The sequence below is a fragment of the Tasmannia lanceolata genome, unplaced genomic scaffold (genome assembly GCF_043159265.1).
Source record: "Tasmannia lanceolata isolate RefF3 unplaced genomic scaffold, GAP_Taslan_0.1 ptg000011l, whole genome shotgun sequence".
Taxonomy (NCBI): domain Eukaryota; kingdom Viridiplantae; phylum Streptophyta; class Magnoliopsida; order Canellales; family Winteraceae; genus Tasmannia; species Tasmannia lanceolata.
The window spans coordinates 971,485-981,136 of record NW_027518688.1 but is presented as its reverse complement, the minus strand read 5'-3'; positions in this window follow the sequence as shown (position 1 = coordinate 981,136).

Below are 9,652 nucleotides of genomic sequence, written 5' to 3'. Positions count from 1 at the left end.
TTTTGGAAAATTTGCCAATGAGTGACACCAAAATACAAGAATTGTCAACGGGTGACACACTTTTGAAAAATTGTTAGAGAGGGACGAAATAGGGGTTATCAAGTCTCTAAAAGGGGGTTACATGCCCTCTAAATGGGGTTATCAAGCTCTCAAAAGGGGGTTATCAACCCTCTTTAACAATTTTTGAAAAGGGTGTCCCCATTTCACAATTCTTGTATTTTGGTGTCCCCCATTGGCAATTTTTCCTTTATTTTTTCATAAAAAATCAATGTCAATTTTAAGAAAAGAGAGTAGACATTGTAATATAATCAAAAATTAGTTTTTGAATAATGATGACTCCACTGAGACCTAAAGAATAGAGGATGAAAAATAGAAAGATTGCACTAATCTAATATCACAAAGAAAAGGAAAGAGAACTTGTTCATTTAACCCTAAATGAGTGGCAGTTTGAAGTTATTATCATGCTTTTTTAGAAGTTGTCTCATTAAAAGTTAGTTTCCTTAATTAGGGGACTTGTTTCACCTTAGTAATGACTAAATCCATCTCCAAATTATCAGCCTTCCGCTTCTTCGTGAAGGGATGAGATTAAAAAACATACTTTTGAGTGGGATTCATCAGCCCTACACAAAAATTTGAAAGTTTGATTTTGGCAGGCCACAAACAGTCGTGACGGAGGTGAAACAAACAGTTCTCTAGGGCTAGGTTGTTGTTTTTTTGTTTGTTTTTGGAATGGTTTATCTAGGGCTAGTTTTAGTTATAGTTTTAAGTAGTGGGGTTTTTTTTTTTTTGGATATATTGGAAGTTTGATATATTGGAAGTTTTATGTTCATATAGAAAGAGACCAAAAAAAAAAGAGTTTTGTAGAGGCAATACAACAAATGTATTTTTTTTTACACTTACTTTTTATAAAGGGCAATGATAAATCGACCCCCAAATATCTTAAATTGACCCCTATGTGTCTTTCTCTCTCCTCTAGGTTAGAGAGAGAAAGAGGAGAGAGATAGACACATAGGGATCGATTTAAGATATATGGGGGTCGATTTATCACTCCCCTTTATAAATTATCTAATTTTTAGGTTTTAGTCATAAATTGTAGGGTGTTTTACAATCTCTGATAAAAGCTTATATATTGGACTTCTCTTTTGTAATGGAGTTATTTTGGTGAACAAAAATTATATTATACTAATTCTTTATTTTTTATATGGGTTAGGCAGGATCTCGACCAGATATATTAATAAAAGAGGGAAGATATACTAATTCTTTATCTTAAGGAGTGGATTCACTTTGACTATTTAGATTACTTTAACTAGCATCCTACATGAAATTTTCTTTATTTCTCTCCACGAAATCAAACGACGATGGTGACCATAGTCTCTCTCCCTCTCGCCCTTAAGACATAGACAACTAGGTCATTTTTGTACTTTTACCAATCCATTGAATATCAAGAGGCCGGCGCCTTAAAAAAATTTCTTTTGAGTTTAAAATGTATCCATCTTTTGAGAAAAGGCATAATAAGTGGAAATGCTTGAAAATAAGGGAAATGATAAGAAAAATTTACCTTTTGCCTCAAATTGACAGAAAGGAGAAAACTTAGCCCATTTCAGGACGAAAATACCCCCTTTGGAGCCTTTTTACCTTACTTTTTTACTTTTTGTTTTTTTTAACTTTACCTTCTCCTTCTCTTTCCTAGCGATAGTGGTTCAAAGAGTCTCTATAGTGGTTCAAACATTCGAAATGGCTATAATAGTGTGGACCCCGATCCTGAGAGAGAGGTGAGGGACGAGCCCCCAGCACCCTCTGGATCATCCATGTATGAAGGAGAGCTCTACCAAGGAACTCTCGAAACGGATGCCACCCTCATAGCATAGCACGAGTGGCGATACAAACTAGATACCTCTTGATCCAAGGATAAATCCTCAAACCAAGAAGTACCTAAAATAACTTAGAGTCGCCATCCATGGATAGGCCATGTAACCCCAAAATCAAATCCTCTGTGCAATGGATAACCAGAAATATATATGGGCTCGTGCCTGGTTACGAATGGAGAAGGTCCGAAGAGCACCCCCAATTCGTCCGAGTGCAAACACTTGGTCTCTTATGCCATTTTCATTAACTCCAAAGAATTTTGGGCAAAATCATGTGAAATGGGAACAAAATATCCCCGGGAAGACGTCTACCTAATCATGCATGACCAGGGGATAAAATAATAAGCACACACAAAATAAAATAAAAGATGTGTCACCTAATGACAACTAGGTTATGAGTGACATGCCTAACTGGTTTCTAAGTTCTGGTGAACAAACACATACATGCTACAGCTAAAGGTATAAGTCTGCACAAGAAAGTAAGAAAACACAACGAAATATACAATATAACAACACAACAAATCCTAAGACTCTAAACGATTTAGCCCGAGTCCTTGGATGGTCTGATGTTCATCCAAAGAAGCCTACGTATCCCCGCCTCCACGAGAATCAAGACAACGTATTCTAAACTACGATGCCTAAGACACCTAGACCTATATCTTAGACTCGATCTAAAAGACCGGACTAGTTCTTAAAGCTTCTTGTGCGATTATTTAAATTCTAATGGATTGTAGATTTTAGGACACCCTATATGCCCTAACTAAATGCAGGTTAGCCCTAAGCTAATGCAGGTGGTTCCTACAACCTATGTGTAACTAGGCTGTGTTTCTTAAGAAAAACAAAGGGGGGACTAACGCATCCTATTCTAGTCATCATTCGGCGATGTGGATCACCAGCTGACCGGACGGAGGCGCTCATATAACTCTATGACAAACTCATAACTCTAAAACAAGCACACAACAAATCAAAGACAAAACCCTAACTCTAAAACTCTCTATCTAAGACAAAGTCCTAACTCTAGAGGAAGATTTTTTCGAAAACAATGTTTTGGAAGATTTTTGGTATTTTTAAAAGGGTTAAATGATTTATTTACAAAGTTTGGCTGAACTTGGGATATGTATCCCAAGCTGCACTATGTACCTCGTGGAAGAGGATCAAGCCAATGTAACTCGAAATGAACTCTCTTAATATCCTCCTAAAACTTTAACACTTTAGATTTTTTATGGTTTTCAAATATTTTTTATTTTAAGATACTTCAATGTTTTTTATATTTTTAAAGTTTTTGAATGTTTTTTTTTTAGTTTCAAATTTCTAATATTTTTTTTTTTGGATTTTAAAGCTTTTCCAATGTTTCGGACCTTTAAATGTTTTCACTCTTAAAGGGAACACGCAAGTAACACCACAAACCAGGGCAAAGCCCTAAATCCAAAGGAAAAACCCCGAACAAGCAACCAGTGTCTCAAAGAGACGATCCAAAACAAGCAAATTAGTGTACCAAGAACAGAGAAAACAATCTAAGATCCCAAGCAGGGAAGGCTCTATATGATTGAGTTAGTCTCTAATGAAAAAACTCCTAACTAATAACACTAGGGAGGGAGTACAAATGAGTCAATGACCCTCTAATAACGCTACCAAGAATGGGATAAAATAGTCAAAGACTCGCTAGAAGAAAGGGGTATTCTAACATGAGGCTGGATAAGCCTCCTAAAAGGAAAACTCCCTATATGAGAAAAGGCTTGTCTCTAAACAGGGACTCTATAAATGGGGCAAGGCATGCCTCGCACGAGAAAACTCCCTACCAAAACCAAGGTAACCTTCCTATGGGATAGACTCTAAACAACAAGGCTTGTCTCTGAAAGAGAACTGCCTTTCGAGACGAAACACGTCTCCTAATGGGGGAATCAAATATCTAAAGGTATCTAAAAGGACTTGGAAAGTCTACTAAAGAGGGGAGTGCTACTTGGACTGAGCAAGTCCCCTAATGATGGGCTTGGGCTAACGTCTTCATTGCCAGAACCCGAAGGAGCATCTCTGAATTCTAAAGAAGATCTCAACCACGAATAAAATCTCTAAGACTCTGAAAGGGGTCCTGCATCCAAAGGAAAAGATTTTCGCTAACCGGGCTCGCGAAATTCCTAAGAGCTAAACCAATTATTACCCCTATGAGACAAACGTGCTAAGAAAGAAATGGACAGGTTAGGCGCAATCACTAAGCCATGGCAAAACCACTATTGAGAAAGCTACATGAGCATTATTTTCTTTTAATAATTGCAACCACCCCCTATGCCGAATGAGGAACTAATGAAGTCAATAGATGGCTTCCAAATGACCACAGGACTGTGAACTGAGACCAACAAGTAATTGGGTTGATAAAGTAAATCCACTCAAGGAGAAACTACTTAGAAGCACAATGACTTTCTAATCCAAATTTCAAATGCATAAACACAGTACTAAGGGGACACTCACATAATCTTCAAGTTCAAAGCACGAAATGCGTACACTGTTAGGCCTCATTCATAAATTGCAAGACAAGAGAAAGGTCAATGCATATGCGAACCTAGACATGCAAAGAAGTTTTGATAGCATTTCGACATATGGTTAACAGGAGGAGGCAAGCTTTCGCTGCGATGCTAATCACGACCTAATACAATTTAATATCTTATGCCCTAGACGGCCAAAAGGACAATATAAGCTTGCAAATTATTAAAGCATTGTACCGGGAAGTGAAAAGGCAAAATAATTTTGTAAATTGTTAAAGCATAGAACTGCTAACATTTTAAAACATGGGCTGATATATTCAATATAAGCAAGTACTCATGAAAATCTATTGCATGAATGGGAAGCGATATAGTAAATCCATTGTCAAAACATAGGGGTACAAAATCATACCCTTGGTACTCAAATCCTAAACACTCACTATGGATTGCTAGCAACAGTGTTTAGAGATGTGCCAAAACATATCTGAGCATGAATCAGAAGGCTTCCAAGAAAGTAAGAGATCATGAAGTCTGTCCCTGACTCTTAACAAGAAATCATAATGATATCTAATGGTATTTCATGATAACGCAGAATTCACCAGGTCAAGCTGAGCCTATAAATGAAGTGGAATGATTCACTTTGCACCAACAAACAGGAAGGTCGTCATACATCCATTCAGATACCCTTTATATTTTTAAAGAATGAAAATAGATGGAAGGCCCAAAAAAATATGGGATCAACTACATGAAACATAGAAATCTTGGACTCAGGAAACCAAGAATTTATCCAAAACAAAACAGGAGCATGGAAATCAAGTGAGTGTGAGAAATCAAGTGAGTGTGAGACTTTTAAGAGTTCAACCACATCATCGACAAATGAAATTCAATCGCACAATAAAAATGAACAAAGAAACACGAGAGATTACCTCTCCTTAATGTTGTTGCAATCGTTTGATCCTCCCTTTTGCTCTTGTTCTCTCTCTTTTTTTTAACGAAACTCCGATTGAAGATCTCCTTGCAGCCTCAACATTGAGAAGGCCCTCCCCTGCATGGTTCACCGGATTCCAGCGGGATGGCTGGAAATCGGGTTGGGAGTAGCTGGAATTAATGGGGATTTGAGATGGGTTTGGACCGAAGCAATGGTGGCTGACAGAAATGGAAGGGGATTTGATGGTGGGATGGTGTTAGTGGCAGAAATGAGGGTCCGGTGGTGGATGTGTGGCCAAAATGAAAGGGGAAAATGGGGTCTATTGGATTTATGGGGAAGAAAATGAGGCAATGGAAGATGGGATCTATGAAGAGGAAAATAGAAGTGGGTTTGGGTTTGGTGGTAGTGACGAATCTTGTGGAGGTAGAGGGTTTGGAGATAGTAGATGGTGATATGGTTTGGAAGTGGAGGGTGGTGAAATGGGTTTGGGATTTGAAGAAGACGATGGTGGTGGGGGTGGAAATCGGGGTTAGAACCGATTGGAGGTGGAGGAGATGAAGGTTAGGGGTGGTAATTGGGGTTTTTTTTAGCTAGATGAAAATGGGTTTGACAGAGATGGAGATTAAGATGGAGAAGAAGAAAGTTGTGGTGAGAAATGGCAGTTAGGCCTTGAAGGATTAATGATGGTGCTAGATTGTGGTCGGAAATGGGGAAGAAGAAAAAAAAATGGTGGTGGCTAGAGGTTGAAGATGATGGTGGTGGAGAGGATGGAAATAGTGATGAGGACGGTCGAATGGTGGTGGTGATGGGAAAGGAGGTGGAGCTCAAACTCTCTCTTTCTCTCTGTCGATTTTCTTCTCTTGGCTGCCCCCCAAAATGAGACCTCCCTCTAAACCCTAACCGATTGGGTTTATATTAATGGAAATGCCAAAATTCTACCCCCTTCCTAGTTCTATGGACAGCCCCCCATTATGTTTAAATCACTATTCTTTAATATTAACAGGGGGTGGCTAGGAATGAAGTAAGAAAACAAAATAATATACTTACCTCTCTTTTACTCAATGGGCACCTCCATTCGGATGTATCACCCCCGCTTTTGAATTGTAGGGAAAACAATGTATTCCCTACTCCTACCTTACAGGCACTCCCTCTTGGATGACTTAACCCCCTATCTGAATTTGCACCGCGACACTATCGAGGCTTGCTCACTAGGCGAATCAGCTCAGATCTTGACGAAATTTCACAGGGACCTTGGTGGGACCCTAAGCCAGTCCAGGGTGTAATTTGGGGCCCTAACACACTGATTTGAAAAAGTTATGCACAAAAACATGGAGGTGTAGGGCACGGTCAAAATGGGGTGTCTACAAATAGTGGTTCCAAGGGTACAATAGTAGCTCATAGGGTCTCAATAGCAGTTCAAACATCTTAGATATGTACAATAGTGGTTCACAGGGTGTAATAGTGGTTCACAGGGTCTCAAAAGTAATTCAAACATTGTAATAGCGGTTTAGAGAGTGTAATAGTCGATGTGAGGGTTTCCTTAGTGGTTCAAAGATTGTAATAGTGGTTCAGAGGGTGTTATAGTGGTTGTGATGGTTTCAATAGTGGTTCATAGTTTGTAATAGTGGTTCAGAGGGTCTCAATACCGTTTGAGAGTCTCAGTAGTGGTTCAGAGGGTCTCAATACCGTTTGAGAGTCTCAGTAGTGGTTTAGAGGGTGTTTAGTGGTTGTGAGGGTCTCAATAGTGGTTCAGAAGGTGTAATAGTGGTTCAGAGAGTATCAATAGTGCTTCAATCATTCATAATAGTTGTAACAGTGGTTCAGATGATGTAATAGTGTTTCGAGGGTGTCAACAGTGGTTCAATCATTCAAAATATTTGTAATAGTGGTTAAGAGGGTGTCAACAGTGGTTCAATCATTCAAAATGACTGTAATAGTGGTTCAGAGGGTGTCAACAGTGGTTCAATCAATGAAAATATTTATAATAGTGCTTCAAATGGTCTAATAGTGGTAAAAAATTGTTAATAGTGGTAATAGTGGTTCATAGGGTTTCAATAGTGGTTTAAACATTGTTAATAGTTGTAATAGGAGTTCAGACTATGTAATAGTGGTTCATAGGGTGTCAACAATGGTTCAATCATTCAAAATAGTTATAATAGTGGTTCAGAGGGTGCCAATAGTGGTTTAAACATTCAAAACAATTGTTATAGTGGTTCAAAGGTTTTATTTTTCTTTTTGAAAAAAAGAAGTCGATTGTTATCAACAGAGACCAACAGAGACCAACAGAGCTAAACAACTTGACATATAGGTCAACTTATTACTGTCTTTTCCCAACTGAGGCACCAGAACTAAACAAGTCAACCTGCGTTCTAGTTTCTTTTTTAAAAAATGCGCGAAACACTTACGAGCATGAAACCCTTAAAAACCGGTGCAATCGGAGGGAGTGTAGAGATAGAATTGATTAAGGGGCCCAAAGCTGGTGCAATCGGAGTGCAATAAGGAGGGACACCGAGATTTATACGGGCCACTAAATTACTTCCTCCAACTCTATACTCTTTAATTATATAGAGGCCATAGAATTAATCACATTATTGTTAAAAGCATCATCACCAGCTCAAGGTCATCATCATTTCCAATATCATATAGAATGATTTGAAATGGGTCTTGGATGTACCGACATTTTATAGACAATGCAACTTCAGTTCCTACAGTCCCAATTTTGTTGTGAATTAGGGACTCCAATTCCAGGAATTTAATTTTTCGATTCACTATTAGAGGCAACTTTTTCCCGCCAATGTATTCGAAGGATATTGTATCCTTCAAGTATCCATCAACGTGTAGCATAAAGGAAGCCTTTTGCTCTACCATATTTACAAATCCTGCAAGATAAGAATGAATGAACCACTATTTGAACACTAAGAACCACTATTTAGTTACTTTGATCCACTATTTTGTTACTTTGAACCACTATTTTAACACTAATAACCACTATTAAGTTACTTAAAAGCATTATTTAACAATCTCAAGCACTGTTTTAACACTAAGAACCATTGTTTTGACTATTGGTCTATTTTAACACTAAGAACCACTATTTAGCACTCCAAACCACTATTTAAACACTAAGAACCACTATTTAACACTCCAAACCACTATTCTAACACTAAAAAATCTCATATTTATCACTCTAAACCACTATTTAAACACCAAGAACCACTATTTAATACTCAAAACCACTATTTTAACACTAAGAACCACTATTTAACACTCCCAAGCACTATTTTAACACTACATAACCACTATTTAATACTAAGAATCACTATTTAACACTCCAAACCACTGTTTTAACACTAAAGAACCCCTATTTAGTAGTCCAACCCACTATTTAAACACTAAGAACCACTTCTCAGCACTCAAAACCACTGTTTTAACACTTAGAACCACTATTTAACACTCTCAAGCACTGTTTTAACCCTAAAAAACCACTATTTAAATACTAAGAACCACTACTCAACACTCAAAACAACTATTTTAACACTTAGAACCACTATTTAGTTAATTAGTACCACTATTTAACATTCCTAAGCAATGTTTTAACACTAAAGAATTATTATTTAACACAAAGAGCCATTGTTTTACACTCCAAACCACTGTTTTAACAGTAAAGAACCCTTATTTAGCACTCCAAATCACTATTTAAGCACTAAGAACCACTATTTAGCACTCAAAACTACAATTTTAACACTAAGAACTACTATTTAGTTAATTAGAACCACTATTTAACACTCTCAAGCACTGTTTTAACACTAAAGAACCACTATTTAACAAAAAGAACCACTGTTTTAACACAAAAGAACAACTATTTAACACTCCAAACCACTATTTTAACACTAAAGAACCCCTATTTAGCACTCCAAACCACTATTTACATATTAAGAACCACTATTTAACATCTTATAACCATTATTTAACACTCTCAAGCATTGTTTTAACACTAAAGAACCACTATTTAACACTAAGAACCACTATTTTAACTATAAGAACCACTATGTAATACTCCCAAAGCACTGTTTTAACACTAAGGACTACTATTTAGTTAGTTAAACCCATGGTTTTAAATTTCGACCGAAGATTTCGGTGGGGACTGAAACCGGTATTTGGCGAAATTAGAAATTTCGCCATTTACCGAAATTTCGGTAATTTTGGTAATTTCGGTCCAAAATTTCGAGAAAATGCATTTTTTATTTTTTTAAAAAAAAAGCGTTACAAAATTTTGGAATTTCGACCGAAATTTCAGAATTTCTGTCCGAAATTTCGAACGAGAGTACCAAATTTCGACCGAAATTTCGGCTTTTCGGAAGTCCAAAACCGGTATCGAAATCAAA